The sequence below is a fragment of the Rana temporaria genome, chromosome 5 (assembly GCF_905171775.1).
Source record: "Rana temporaria chromosome 5, aRanTem1.1, whole genome shotgun sequence".
In the NCBI taxonomy this organism is placed as follows: domain Eukaryota; kingdom Metazoa; phylum Chordata; class Amphibia; order Anura; family Ranidae; genus Rana; species Rana temporaria.
This window is the reverse complement of record NC_053493.1, coordinates 74,259,130-74,274,807: the sequence shown is the minus strand read 5'-3', so window position 1 is coordinate 74,274,807 and position 15,678 is coordinate 74,259,130.

The following is a 15,678-nucleotide window of genomic DNA, read 5'->3' as shown; positions in this document are numbered from 1 at the left end:
CAAAGGCCAGCCATGCACAGAAAAAATTTATTTCCTGCAACCGCAGGTTGCAGGAAAGAAATGTGCTTGATTCCCCCATCAACACGGACAGTGTTGATAGGGGAATCCTTCCTGCCGGGCAGATGTCTTCTTCCGGTTCCATGGCTTCCCCAACCCTTCCCCGCCAGTAGAAGACAATGGCCCGGCAGGAGGGATTCCTGCATCAACACTGTCTGGGACTATAGCAGCTGTTTACGATAATCGCAAGCGAATCCAGCAGGCTGGTTGTTCCCAAGTTGATCCATCGATCATTGGTACATTCAGCCTGCTCATTAATGGTTCAAATCTAAACCCGAATCTGCTAAACTGGCTGGGATTCAAACCTTGTATGACCGGCAAAAGTTTGTTCAAATCATTGCAATAGAAATTGATCACTCAGAGGGGATTGTTTTTTTTTTCTCAGCAAAAGTTGAGTTACTCTTTAAATGCTAATGTAAATTAAAAGGTTTTTTAATTATTCTACATTTACAGTTTTTGTTCAAATAATACCTGGTGATCCTGCTGTAAAGGTCTTTGTTCTAACTTTTCCTGCTACAGGATGACAACTTTCTCCCAATTATGCTCCTGCATCATCCCACCTACACACAGGGATGCTGTTAGAAATAACGGGGGCCCCATACTGCCTACCAGACACAAACATAACATACCTGTCAATCCAGCCCATCTTGAAAAAACCGACCCTCGACCCCAAGGACCCAACTCACCGTCGCCCCATAACAGGCCTAAATGTCTTCTCCAAGGTACTGGAAAAAACAGTGGTACAACAGCTGCAACAGCATCTAGATACCCATAATCTACTGGATCCATTACAATCAGGCTTCCGTCCCGGACACGGGACAGAAACAGCTTTACTCAAAATATGGGACGACGCCCTTGAGGCCGCAGACGAAGGAGAATCTTGTCTCCTGGTTCTGCTGGACCTAAGCGCAGCCTTTGACACGGTAGACCACAAACTGTTACTGAGGCGTCTGGCTGAGGTAGCCAGAGTCGCAGAAGGTGACATACCATGGTTTTCCTCCTTCTTGGAAAACCGTTCACAAACAGTTAAACTGGGATCTTTCGTGTCTGAGAGGCGCACGGTGTCATGCGGAGTCCCCCAAGGATCCCCCCTGTCACCGGTGCTTTTCAATATCTATCTCCGCCCTCTCTTTGATATTATCAGTAGCCAAAAACTACTCTATCACTCTTATGCAGACGATACGCAACTGTATTTTCGCATCTGCAACAAAAAGGATCATCATTCCAGTTTAGAGAAATGTCTCTCTTTGATAGAAAACTGGATGTCTAAGAGTTATCTTAAACTCAACAATTCCAAAACAGAACTTCTCCTGTTTCAGGCCAGTCGCAAGAGTCAACTGGCAACAACCTGTACACCCCCGCCCATTCTGGGCCAAATCATCACCCCTAGCTCCAAATTCAAAAGTCTTGGGGTCATTTTTGACACCTACATGACAAGGGACGCACAAATAGGGTCAGTAGTCAGCGGATCGCACCATTTGTTGCGCCTACTACGCAGACTTATTCCATTTATCCCTAAGGAAGACGTAGCAGTCGTGGTGGGAACAATTGTGAACTCCAGATTGGATTACACAAATGCCCTCTACCTCGGACTCCCAAAGTACCAAATCTCTCGTCTGCAAGTCGTTCAGAATACGGCCGCCAGACTGGGAAAAAAACATGGGAATCAATCTCACCTTCACTGAGAACCCTTCACTGGCTGCCAGTAAAGGACAGAATTACTTTTAAAGCACTCTGTCTGACACATAAGTGCATCCATGGGAAGGCTCGGCAATATCTTTGCGACAAGATAGAACCCCACAATTCCAATCGCCTTCTGCGATCTACGGGCCAAAACCTGATCAAGGTACCCAAAGCCAGATACAAGTCCAAAGGAGAAAGAAGGTTTGCTTTTCAGGGTCCTAGACTATGGAACGCTTTACCAACCAGCATTCGGTTGGAGGAAAACCACCTGGCCTTCAGAAGACAGATTAAAACTCTGCTCTTTTGATGTCAAGAGACAGGAACCATCAAGCGCCCAGAAGCGATTCAGTTCGCATGTGCCGCGCTATATAAGTTTTTTCATTCATTCATTCATTCATTCATTCATTCATTCATTCATTCACCTGTGTGAATGAGTTCTTCATTTTTTTTTTTTTTTTTTACAATTTTTAAAAAGTATTTTTTTCAAATTATTCTTTACATTTTTTTACAACACTAACATCTCTCCTTTAAGACAGAGAAAGGAAATAGGAAAACAGATTTGTCAATTCCTTTGTCTGTAGCCTCAGCTGCACTGAAGATGAATGAACCAGAGACAGAGTCTCCTGTTCGCCCGCAGAGTAAACACACTCTGCTTCAGTTTTAAATAGACACGGAAGTGATCGGTAACACTCACTGTGACCAATTCGGAAAAGGAAGGGGCTGCTAAATTACATATTTACCAACCCCTTTCCCCACGCTTCATCCCTCTGTGTACGCCCAGCAGCCGGCAGGAGAGGAAAGCTGGCAGCACTGTGGGGGGGATGAGGGGAGGGGGCTGGGCACACAGGGGGGAATCACATGTGGGCAGCACAGGGAGGGGAATCAGTGCGGGAAGGACACTTACAGAATGATGTAGCATGTCTGTGTCTCTCCCTCTAGCACCGGAAAGCCAGCGGCAGGGAGAGGGGGAGAAATCGTCTTTCCGCTGCTGGAGGGAGAGACATTGACACAGTGCATCATTATTTAATTGTCCTCCCGTCCCGCTGCACAAATCCCCCTGCTGTCTGGGCCCCATTGTGTGTCCAGGCCCCCTACAGGAGGCCCAGTGGTACCCCCCCCCCCTGTCGGCAGCCCTGCCTACACATGCTCTGATGGAGAATACAAGGGGCCATGATGACATACATTGTGCATGCAAGCTCCTCCATTGTCACTATCAGGAAGCAGACCCAGAGTAATGATGTGTAGCAGACGCTAAGCGTCATCCAGGTACCGTTTATCCCAGACCAACAAACATGTTAGTGTCAGCATTAACTTTACAATTAGGCTTGTGCTTCAGGTTTGAGTCAACCGTGAGTTTGACCTGAACCCAGCTTGTTTGTAGTTTGACGAATGAGTGAACTAAATGGCCAGATCTGTCCAGTTCACCAGCCTACCCGGACCCCTAGCTGATGCAACTAAGTAAATGAGCCATTGGGTATACATGGTAATGTCATTGGTCAAAGGATGTCATGACTATATGGTCAAGACAACACCCAGCATTCCTGGCTGATTTATGGATATTCAGCATCCAGCCAGGGAGGTGTCATTTGCAATGGGAAATAACATAAGATCATGGCCATGGCATGGGTCCATTCATCATGACTGACCATTGTTCTACATTGCTGGATAATATGGTAAACTATGGACTTACATCAGAGGACATGTTTTTTTTCTTTTTCATAAGGAATTTATTTTATTGTTTCTGTGTTTTTTAATCAACATTTTTTTTTTAACGAGTAACAAGGGGTGCTATGTGGTATAGAGGGTCAAATATATGGGAACCCCCGTTATTTTAAAGGGAGCTTCTAGATTCTGATAAATCTCACCCCAACAAACCCCCACATCCACTGAGCTTGAAATGGGGGGATGATGTCCTTGTCCCTATCAACATTGTACAGGTGCACATTTTCATGTGCTGGGTTAAGGCATCACTCAAACATGTAGTTTATAGCAATTGTGTATCTTTGATGTTGGCCTTTAAAGCTCATTTAGAGACAATATTTGTTTTAATCTTTTTGCATTGGTACATGTTCTCCATGGCAGTTCCCAGCTTACCATGTCCTTTTTAAGGAAAAGGTTGAAAAAAAATAAGATCTGTCTCCTATTGACTTCAGTGGGGTTTGAGCAATATGTTTGGGGTTTGCAAATTTTCTAACACATCCAAGAAATTTAACTTTGCTCAATTCACCCATCCATAATTATAATATAATGAAAAACCAGGCATGATGAACTATTATCTGCAGTGCCCATGCGCACAGGAGTATAGAGTCCCAATATTGAATGCTTATTCTATACAGAATAAAATAAAAGTGATAAAGCTGATTGTTTGGTGAGCAGGGTTTGTCTTTTTGCTGATAATGCAAAGGCGTGCAATAGGTTTTCCATTCCTTGTGGTGTTTGTAACATGGAACATAATTTGGCATAGCTGGAAGAATCGTCAAAGCCGTGGAAACCGCAGTTCAATGTTCCTGAATGCAAATTAACACACTTGCAGTACATTATTCTGGGTACAGAGTTCATCAAAACTACAGAGGAAAGAGATTTAAGGGGTGCTTGCTTAGTTATTTCAGATGATTGTAAAATGAACAAATGGTGTGGCTGGAAGTGGGGAAAGGAAATAAAATTCTGTAGTGCGTCACTAGAGGGATCACAGAACAAGAAAAGAAGTCCTGATTCCCCTATATAGATCTTTAGTGGTTTTTAGAGGGATCGCCACCAGGAGGAAGGAGGACCTGATTTCTCTATATAGATTTGTATTTATTACTAGAGGGATCACCAGCTTAATGAAGGAGGTCCCGAACCCTTATATAGATCTTGAGTTGTTACAAGAGAGATCACCAGCAGGAGGAAGAAGGTCCTGATTCCTCAATATAGATCTTTTGTTATCACTGGAGCATCACCTGCAAGAGGCAGGAGGTCCTCATTCCTCTATATAGATCTTTAGTTATCACTAGTGGGGTCAATTTCTCAAGAAAGGAGGTCCTGATCCTCAATATAGATCTTTAGTTATCACATGGGCGGTCAACTTCCGAAGGAAGGAGGTCCTTGTCCTCAATATAGATCTTTAGTTATCACAAGGGGGGTCAACTTCCGAAGGAAGGAGGTCCTTGTCCTCAATATAGATCTTTAGTTATCACAAGGGGGGTCAACTTCTGAAGGAAGGAGGTCCTTGTCCTCAATATAGATCTTTAGTTATCACAAGGGGGGTCAACTTCCGAAGGAAGGAGGTCCTTGTCCTCAATATAGATCTTTAGTTATCACTAGACGGATCACCAGTAGGTGGACAGAGGTCTTGATTTCTCTATATACATCTTTAGTTAGACCTTATTTAAAGTACTAGGTGTGTTCTGGAGACCTCACTTACAAAAAGATATTGATAAGATAGAACTAGGCCAGAGACAGGCAGCAAAAATGGTGAAAGGCCCGGGAGATATAACATATTAGGAGACACTTTTGGAACTTCATATGTACAGTCTTGAAGCGGAACTAAAGGGGTTATTACTCACCTTTACAATGGTCGCTCACCGTCGCTGGCATCTATGTCTGAGTGCTGGTCATCAGCCATCCTCATTGGCTAGCGTGGGATGACATAACTCCTGCGCATGCTCAGAAGGACATCATTTCAGCACACAGAGACTGTCCAGCGCTGTAAGCTGAGCTGCGCATGTGCAATCTGATCAGGGCCGCCATCAGGGGGTACAGGCATTACACCTGTAAGGGGCCCGATGGTCCCCAGGGGCCCAGTCGCCCCCTTTTTTTTTTTTTTGTATTGTTTTTTCGTCTGACCCCCCCCCACCACCTTTAGAAACTCACGGCAGGGGCCTGCCCCCCCCCTGTTTGTTTTATTTATTTATATTTATTTTTTGTCTGACCCCCCCCTACCTTTAGCAAGTTTGTCTGACTTCAGCAACTCGCGGCAGGAGAGAGATGAGAAAACTTGACTTGACTTGTTTTGTTCATCAGCACCAGCCCCCCGTCCCGCTTATCATCTCATCTCGCGACAGGAGAGAGAAGAGATGACACTTTCGTTACCACAACCTCTCCCCCCCAGCTTATCATCTCGCGGCAGGAGAGAGGAGGGCAAATTTCCCTGATCCAGGGGGGCCCTGCCTAAAGCTGTGTAAGGGGCCCCAAAATTTGTGATGGCTACCCTGAATCCGATTAACAGTGCTGGAGAAGACAACAATATGGCAAGATTGGGCATTTTATTGCAGGAGAGACCTTGGCGCAATGATTTAGGAAAAAAATAGATCTATACATAGAACCAGGCATACCCCACTTTTAAGTACACACTGGGGTTTATTTACTAAAGCAGGAAAGTGCAAAATCAGGCTCACTTCGGCACAGAAACCAATGGGCTTCCATGTTTTATTACCAAAGCTTAATTTAACAAGCTGGGGTTAGAAGATCATTGGTTTCTGTGCAGAAGTGAGCCTGATTTTGCACTTTCCAGCTTTAGTAAATAAACCCCATTGTGTACTTAAAAGTGGGGTATGCCTGTATAACAGTTAAAAATAAAACAAAAACAAAAAAATTATCATAAAAGGCACAGATTCAGTGAACCTTTCTTTTTTTTTTCGCTGTCACTCTTTTATTTTTTTAATGTTTCTTCTATAGGTTTTTTCACTGCTACTTACTCATTAATGACGGTATAGGTTTTAAGTGGAAAATATTTGTCATCTTGCTCTACAGCAGGGCAGTCATACCTGACATTTGAGAAATAGTTTTACACTACATTGCATTTTATGTGTGATATACATAAACAATGTCATTTGTCAGAATACACAGGATGGTATATAAGCAGTAGTACTAATCCAGTCTTTACGCTGTTTTGGATGCAAATGCATTTGACTTTGCTGAATATCTTCTAATGATTCGTTTTTATTGTGTAAATACAAAAAATAAAATGTGTTGCATTTTCTACGAACTGCTGTACAATTGAGTTTGTTCACAAAAAAAAATGCAAATGCATCCAAAAAATGTATGGTAATGTACCTATGATGCATTAGGCAAAGTCATGGCAAGGAAATTAAATTGCATGCCGGGGGCCAAACCATGTTTATTCATTTCAAACACGTGACTAAACCACATAGGAAGTGCACTGAGACGCAAGGAAAATGCCTACAGACCCAATAGAAAACACAAACATATATCCCGGGACCTATCTATCTTATTAGTTATTACTGGTATGATTTAGTGGATACTACAAATTCGTATCCTATAAAAGATGCAATTGGTATTTATACTGCCAAACAACTTCTTGTCTCTTGGAACTATACACTGATTTGTATAAATGAATGTTTGTATTTGTATTATTTACATTTTCAAAATAATAAAATGTATTGGAAAAGAAAAATACATGCATTGAACATGTTTAATTGCTTAGTAAAAAAGAAGGTGTGCAACATAATTCCATCAATGTACAATAACACATTGACACATTGAGGTCTATTTACTAAAGGTTTAATCACTAAGGAAAGTTAAGGAAGTATTAAACCCAAAATCAAACATTTATTATATTGCAGCTTACGCTTAAATGTGATGGCTACATTTGTTTTCTTTTTTAGGCTTTCTTTTCTCCTGGTGATCTGGCCAGTAAACCCTTGCGGAAAAACCTCTTTTAGTCCACCAGTCCCCTGGAGCCCCCCTTTTACTTACCTGAGCCCGATCGTTCCAGCGCCTGGGATGAGCACACCTGCTCCAGCTGGTGTCTCGGGTCCTGATTGGATAGATTGATAGCAGTGCAGCCATTGGCTCCCACTGCTGTCAATCAAATTCAATGACACAGGGGGCGGATCCGAGTCTTGCTGTCGGTGTCAATGGACACAGCGAGGGAGAGGGGTTCTCCGACAGGGCACTCGAGAAGAGGAGGAGCCAGGAGCGCTGCTGAGGGACCCCAGAAGAGGAGGATCGGGCCACTCTGCGCAAAATGAACTGTACAGAGGAGGTAAGTATGACATGTTTGTTTTTTGTTTGTTTTTTTAAACTGAACCTTTAGTTATCCTTTAAAGAGGAAGTTAACCTTGATGGGTGTTACTTCCTCTTTGTTTCCCTGTAAGGGTAAAGCATAATGGGCTACTATGCATTGCATAGCAGCCCATTATGTGACACTTACCTGCAGGAGAAGGCTGCCATGTCCCCATTTTCCTCGCTAGTAGCGAGCGGCCCTTCTTCACCCCTCTTCCTTCTGGCGCCGCGAACTCCAGGACTGTGACTGGCCGGAGTCGCGTAACGTCACTCCCGCGGGAGCCGCCTTTAACGGAATGACCCGAGATAGAAACGGCACAGAGTGCCCTTTCTAACTTTGGTGCATGCGCAGGAGAAATCGCTGTACGCCGATTTGCAAATATCTCCAAGACCGTGCAGGTCTGAGAGATATTTCAAGCACCTACAGGTAAGCCTTCATCTAGGCTTACCTGCAGGCTAAAGTGGTTGTAAAGGGTTTACAACCAATTTAAAGGGTTCAGACAAACTATTGAACACTGACAGTATTGCTTACAACAGCTTTTATTTATTTATGTAAAATCTTTATCCCAAAGGAAAAAGAATGGTTGGCTGTCATTGCTTGCTTGTGAAGTGTGAGCTGGGGTTCAGCTTCAGTTTGTGAGAGTATTTAAATCAGCTAATGCGTCTGAGGCCCCGTACACACGACCAGTTTCCTCGGCAGAATTCAGCTTCCGACCGAGTTTCTGGCTGAATTCTGCCGAGGAAACTGGTCGTGTGTACACTTTCGGCCGAGGAAGCCGACGAGGAGCTCGACGAGGAAATAGAGAACATGTTCTCTATTTCCTCGTTGTTCTATGGGAGCTCTCGTCCCGCCGAGCTCCTCGGCGGCTTCAGTGCTGAACTGGCCGAGGAACTCGATGTGTTTGGCACGTCGAGTTCCTCGGCCGTGTGTACGAGGCCTGATACTCCCTTTCCCTCAGATTAACAATGTTTTCTAAAGGTGCCCCTGTGCTCCTTCATCCAGAGTGGAAGCACTCTACTACAGAGTTTGTGTTACTGGTTGGCTAAACAGGTGAAAACAGAGGGGGGAGGGGAGCCTAAAAAACAAATGCAGCCACCACATCGAATGATTGGTAAGCTGCAATAAATATATTACATTTTTGATTTTGGGTTTAATACTGCTTTAGCATTGGCTTTGCAAATGGAATGTTTACTGAGCTTAGTAAATAAGGTGACGTTGTGCTAATTTCATAATCATCCAATCTTATGCAAGAACATATGTGTTTTTTTTTTGTTCAAATTCACCATTACATAATATTGCTATTCAAAGTGAAAACTGCTCATTTACTAAGCTAAATAAATGTAAAATTTTCAAAACGAATATTCATTTTGCTAATTGAAAAGTCACTAAACCTTTAGTAAATAGCCCCCGGTAGCTACATTGTGCTGTGAGAAAGATGGCTGCAGTCTGCATATCTGAGCAACTGAATGCTCGGCAGTCATAACAGATGAAAAATAAATAAATATACATGTTTTCACTGGCTAACTTTCAGAACTTTCCTCAGCAAAAAAATACATCATGGGAAGCAGTCATTTAAAAAAAAAAGCCATGAGTGTGACAACCGAAAGCATATGCTCTTATTTGGTATTATTTATTTATCGAATGTGATCTTATCTGTCATTATTAAATAATTGCATTTTAACTAGATAAAATAGGGAGCATTTATTAAATGTTTAATCTAAAATACTCTATAAATATTACAAAACCTGAAGAGTTTATCTACTCAGTGATTTTATTATTATCGTTGCTGCTATCACCAGTAGACATAAAATTTGATGGAATATGCGCCTTTATTCTCATAGTTCTTCATAGTTGGATGTTTATTTGTTAAACTGAAACTCCTACAGCATCTAAATTATTTTCCTAAAATCCTCATCCCAAATTTTGCTCTTCATTTCTTAAAATATGCTGTGTGCAGTATATCAAAACTTGCAAAAAAAAAAGTGTAACAGACAAAATTTATGTACGGTGGTTATTCCTATTAAGAAGCCCAACACATTGCTTCTACTTTAAAAGTCTACTCTGCAGAATATATAAACTGAGTTTAAAAGTCAGGAAAGATATTGGTAAATTATCTATATATATATCTATATATCTATAAACAATAAACACTATATTATATATATTTATATATATCTATATATGGATATAGATCTCTATATATAGATATCCATATATATATATATATATATATATATATAGAGAGAGAGAGAGAGAGAGAGAGAGAGAGAGAGAGAGAAAGAGAGAGAGAGAGAGAGAGATCTATAGATAGATAGATAGATAGACAAATCTATAAACAATAAATACTATATATATATATATATATATATATATACATAGAGAGAGAGAGAGAGAGAGATATATCTCTCTATATAGAGAGATAGATAGATAGATAGATAGATAGATAGATAGATAGATAGATAGATAGATAGATAGATAGATAGAAATAATAAACACTATATTTTATATATATATATATATATATATATATATATATATATATATATATGGATATATATATATATATATATATATATATATATATATATATATATATATATATATATATATATATATATATATATATATATATATATAGAGAGAGAGAGAGAGAGAGAGAGAGATCTATATATAGATAGATAGATAGATAGATAGATAGATAGATAGATAGATAGGTAGATAGAAATAATAAACACTATATTATATACATATATATATATATATATATAGATATCTATAGATAGATAGATAGATAGATAGATAGATAGATATAGGTCTATATATAGATCTATAGATATAGATCTATATATATATATATATATATATATATATATATATATATATATATATATATATATATATATATATATATATATATATATATATATATTATAAATAATAAACACTATATTATATATATAGATAGATAGATAGATAGATAGATAGATAGATAGATAGATAGATACATATATGGATATAGAAATAGATATCTAGATCTATATATAGAGAGATAGATATATCTATCTCTCTCCCTATATATATATTTTTTTCTGTTTATTTATTTACTATTTTTGTAATCTGTGTTTTGTCAACAAATTTAGAAAACAATTTAAAAAAAAATTAAAAATACTTGCCAGGAATGCTACACTATACCAACAAAAACAAAAAAAAACACTGTTTTCTAATTTGTATAACATGATTATAATTGTGTATACTTTACTTTTGCTTAAAGATTACATTTTACTAAATCTATGATTCCGAAATAGTTTTTATTCTACGAGTACAGATTTAATCCTGAACTAAAACAAGCATATGACAAGCATAGACCAACAAAGTGAAAACTGTAGATATTTTATATTCACACACACAGCAAGCTTCCTCCAGATGTGGATAAACTGGTCAGTTGGTCATCCATATTATCTGGTTGCAGCACAGCAGATCCCAGTGGTTTCTGAACCTCAGGAAGCTTCACACCCACTGCCCCTATTCAGAGGGGATTTAACCCGGCACGCCAGGACGATCAGGGGGATTAAAGAGTAATTAAACCAGATAAATTATCTGCCTTAAACATTATTTCAAAGTGTCCATTCTGGTGAAGAAAAGTCTTGGACGCTTCATTTAGTTTTTTTAGGAAATTGAACAGATGACACAAAGGAGTTTGCTGGGATGTTGTGGAATGCACTTTTTCTCTAATCAAATTAAACAGTTCTCTGTAAAGAAGGGGGTCAGTGTTTAGGCTGATCCCTGAAAAGAAACAAATAGGTTCAGAGAAGAGTATTAGGCAAATTACTGATCCAGCAGGAAGTATTTGATGCAGAATCCCTTCTAAAGGCAGTTTAACCTATATTTGTAAGATTGCAAACCAAACATAATAAAGCCAGGGCCACTATTTGCCTTGTAAACTCCAAGAATTCTCCTATACATTGGTGGATTCTTCATATGAAGAAAAAAATACTGACATCCAGTATTAAATCACAATAATATCATATAGTAATTTGATAAAAAAGACAATGCTAATGTTACAAGCTGGTATTTCACATTAAAAGTTATATTCAGATAAATAAACCTTTATTCTTAAAATAAAAAAATAAAAATAAGGAGTCATTTCCTCAAAGAGACTTTTTTAGATTACGATACAAGCAGTTGGTTTATTATAATTAAACTTCATCTTTTCTTTAATTATAATAAACTTTATTGTGAAAAAAAAAAGAATTAAAATATAGCTGTTCATTCATAGAATCTGTAGGGAAAATAATGCAAACACCTAAACATTAAGACTTAAAGATGACTAAATCATAATTACAAATACAGCTGCAAAGGTGATTCGCACATTTATGCCTAATTAACCATAATTGGAAGCTAAAAAGATATGTGGTTAAAAATTCATGCTCTTTTATGTGTTTTCAGAGCAGCATAAGGCAGTTAGTATGGTTCCAGAAAAGCTTAGCAGTCTGCGCCCAACAGCGAGTACTTAGAAGAAAAAAAAAAATGATTTGATGTGTAACAGGGACAAGTCTAAAAAAATAATGACAGAATATGCCAAACATGGACAAAATGCATCAATAAAGAAAAACCCTGGTTGCAGGTCGAAGCTCACCAACCGGTGTAAGCAGAAGCTTGGCAGAGAAGTTGCTAGAGGTGACAAAAATCCAGCCTCCAAAACAAAAGAGCTGGACCAGAAAATCTGTGATCTGTGATTTTATAAAGAAATTGAGAATATTCTCACAATAAGTTAAAGGGGTTGTAAAGGTAAATGTTTTTTCACCTTAATACATCTTATGCATTAAGGTGAAAAAACATCCGACGGTACTGGCCTCCCCCCCGAACCCCCGTTTTACTTACCTGACCCCTCGAAAGTCCCGCGCGTGTCCACGTGATCCTCTTCGGTTTCCAGCCTGGCCTTTGATTGGCTAGGCTGGACGGATTGATAGCAGCGCAGCCATTGGCTGGCGCTGCTTTCAATCACAGCGGATGATGCGGCGCGCTGGGGGGTGGGGCCAAGTGATACAGTCGGCGGCTATGCCCGCTGCTGTATCACGGGAGCGTGCTTGCAAAAGCTTTCCGCTATGCTCGCTCGCTCGCATGAAGGTGAAAAGCTTTTGCGAGGGACCCCAGAAGACAGGGTTAGGGGACACTCTGTGCAAAACGAGCTGCACAGTGGAGGTAAGTATAACATGTTTGTTATTTTTTTTTAATTGCCTTTAGTGTTGCTTTAAGTGAAGAGTCACTTCAATTATCGAATCAAGTGCAGTAAAATAAAAGATAAGTAAAGTGAACTTTCACACAATTTGTGTAAACATTCTCAACTCCTTTAGTAAATCCGCCTCAATGTCAAACAAAACCATACGTCATCTATTTACAAAGGTGGAATGTAATGGAAGTGCTGCAAGGCCTATGCAAGACCATTTGGAAACTGAATCCAAGGCCAATGCACAAAAGAACACAACCTGGTGAATTTGGCACAAAATCTCCTAAGCAATGGAAAAAAAGGAAAGTATATTCCATATACTGTATATTTAGTCCTACAACTAAAAATTTCTGCTGGTGTTTACATTTTTAGAAAGTGAACCAACCTAAGTTTTCTCAACTTCTTTCATCTTTGATTATGTTGTTAAGTGTTTTGGCAATTGTATTCCACGCACTAGTTTTACGAGGCTGGTTTGAAAAGTTCATGACCCGACACAAAAAGAGTAACCACACAGACATGACCTTTATCACAGTACCAACTAAGTCACTCTCCCAGATGTTCAGCGCTGAAAATGACAAATGGTTTGCACAGTGTAGGTTTACATGTTAATAACTTCAATCCTCTTCATGATATTTCAGTGGCTTGGGCATCACGAGTCCTCATTGCAGCCTAATCATAACCCTGAAGTCTAGCCTAAACCAGTCCTTAAGCCTAGTTCTAAAACTGCCCCCTTACCTGAGGTGCCAATGGCCAAAGAAAGGAGCATTTTTGGAAACTGCTTTATTGAAGTGAATAGTAAATTAGGTGTGCTTCCTGTTGCCCTTTTAAAATCACATCCAAGCACAAAGGGGTAACAAACTGTAGTTTACTTTTGTGGATGCATAACAGGCATAGTCTGAAAAATGAATTCCCCAACTCAGAACGAATGACCACACAGACATTAAACTTTATCACTGAACCAACACACTCTTTCAGATGTCTAGCATGTATAGCACCCTGCTCCCAATGAGTGGGTGCTATATGTTAAAATTATATTTGTCTGAGCAATAGTTTGGCTCAGAAAGATTGTATTTAAATTGTGGTTCGCTTCAGTTCAACTGGGTTGCACGTTTTTTGACTTGATGGTAGGTGTCGCTGTCACCATTGGTCAAGGTTGGAAATGCAACAGGTTGAATGTATTGGGTACTCCTTTTTCAGAAATGGCTCAGAGGGCGTGGTCAACACGCTGTGCATTCAGGGAGAGAGTACTTAAGGGGCAGACACCATTTTGTGGGGCAGTTTTGTCTGATCCAGACTTGAGGGCCCTCCTGGCCTCAGGGATGTATTGGCGGCCACGTTGGCCTGAGGCTTCGTTACTGAGATGTAGGCCCAGGAGTTGCTGGGACCTACTGATCCAGGGATGGACCTGTGTCGCCTTGCCTGCTGGAAGGGACCGAGCAATTGAGGACTCAATTGAAGGATGCATCCGGATCAACATTTACCTCACAGTGCTGCTGGAATGGCTGAGAGATCCTGGCACTGTGAGTGATGTTCTTTCTTCAGAAGTTAACCCAGAGCGCGGTTACACAGGTCTGTGGCAGAGACCTTTGAGACAATTCTACTTTCACCAGGTCTGTGGCAGAGACCATAGAACAGTTCTACTTTCACCCGGTCTGTGGCAGAGAGCCTGTCTGGTGGTCGACTGAGTCCTGCGTGGAAACAGTTATTCCTCTGGACCTAGGAGAATATTCGTGGTACACAAGTAAGATACCTGAATCTACCTTAAAGCGGTGGTTCGGCGGGATGTGGGTTTTTTTTTTTTCTATAATGTGCAGCACTTACCTTTCCTCCTTCCCTAACAGGGTGTCCCACACGTCCAGCCGTCCGATGCGCTGTTTTTCGCAAAAAGATAACTTTGATTTGCATGCGATGGACGTTTCCATCTTGCCTGTGGGCATACTGAAGCCGACAGGGCCTCCCAGCATTCACCGCTCGATCCCACGCATGTGCAGTGTTGACGGCGAGCGTCGCCGTCAACACTGCATGGTTGCTATAACAACGGCTGGCGTCAGAAGTTCACGCCCCGTTGTATTACCTTAGCTATCAGCTGCAGCTCCATACATTCACTGAGCAGTCACATGACACCCTTCAGGACTCGTCTGACCGACGAGATGTCGCGCGAATACAGAAGAGCGCGTAGACAGATGAGGTCAGAATTCTGAGTGACAGGACGGGGGAGAAGGGACGAACACGCCCATTCCCCGCGGGAGATAGTGATTGACAGATCACTACAGCGAGCGAAGGACGGGTAAGCAGCGCGCAAAAAAAAAAAAAAAATTGTCAGTGCATTATTTTTGCAGGGGAGTCCATTTGATAACAACATGTAAAAGAGGGTGAACCACCGCTTTAACTCTCCATCCCTCTTTTTTTACCTTTGCTTAAATAAAAATCCTCTCTTCAGGAGGGAGAAAAAGAGACTGGGTGTTTGGCTCAGACATTTCTTTCTTTAACCACCTCTTTGAGGAGAACCCCTAAGACGAGTTCAAGGAACAGTAAGGTAACGACAGGCCCAAATCTAAACCAGCAGCTCCTTCTGGGGTAGTGCTACACATGAAAATGGCTTATTTGTGCTATATACGGTTTTTATGTGCTCTTTGCACACAGTTGGCACCCCCTATAAGTAATTGTGGGTTAGTCCTGCGCTGAGGGTTGGACAATAACGAGA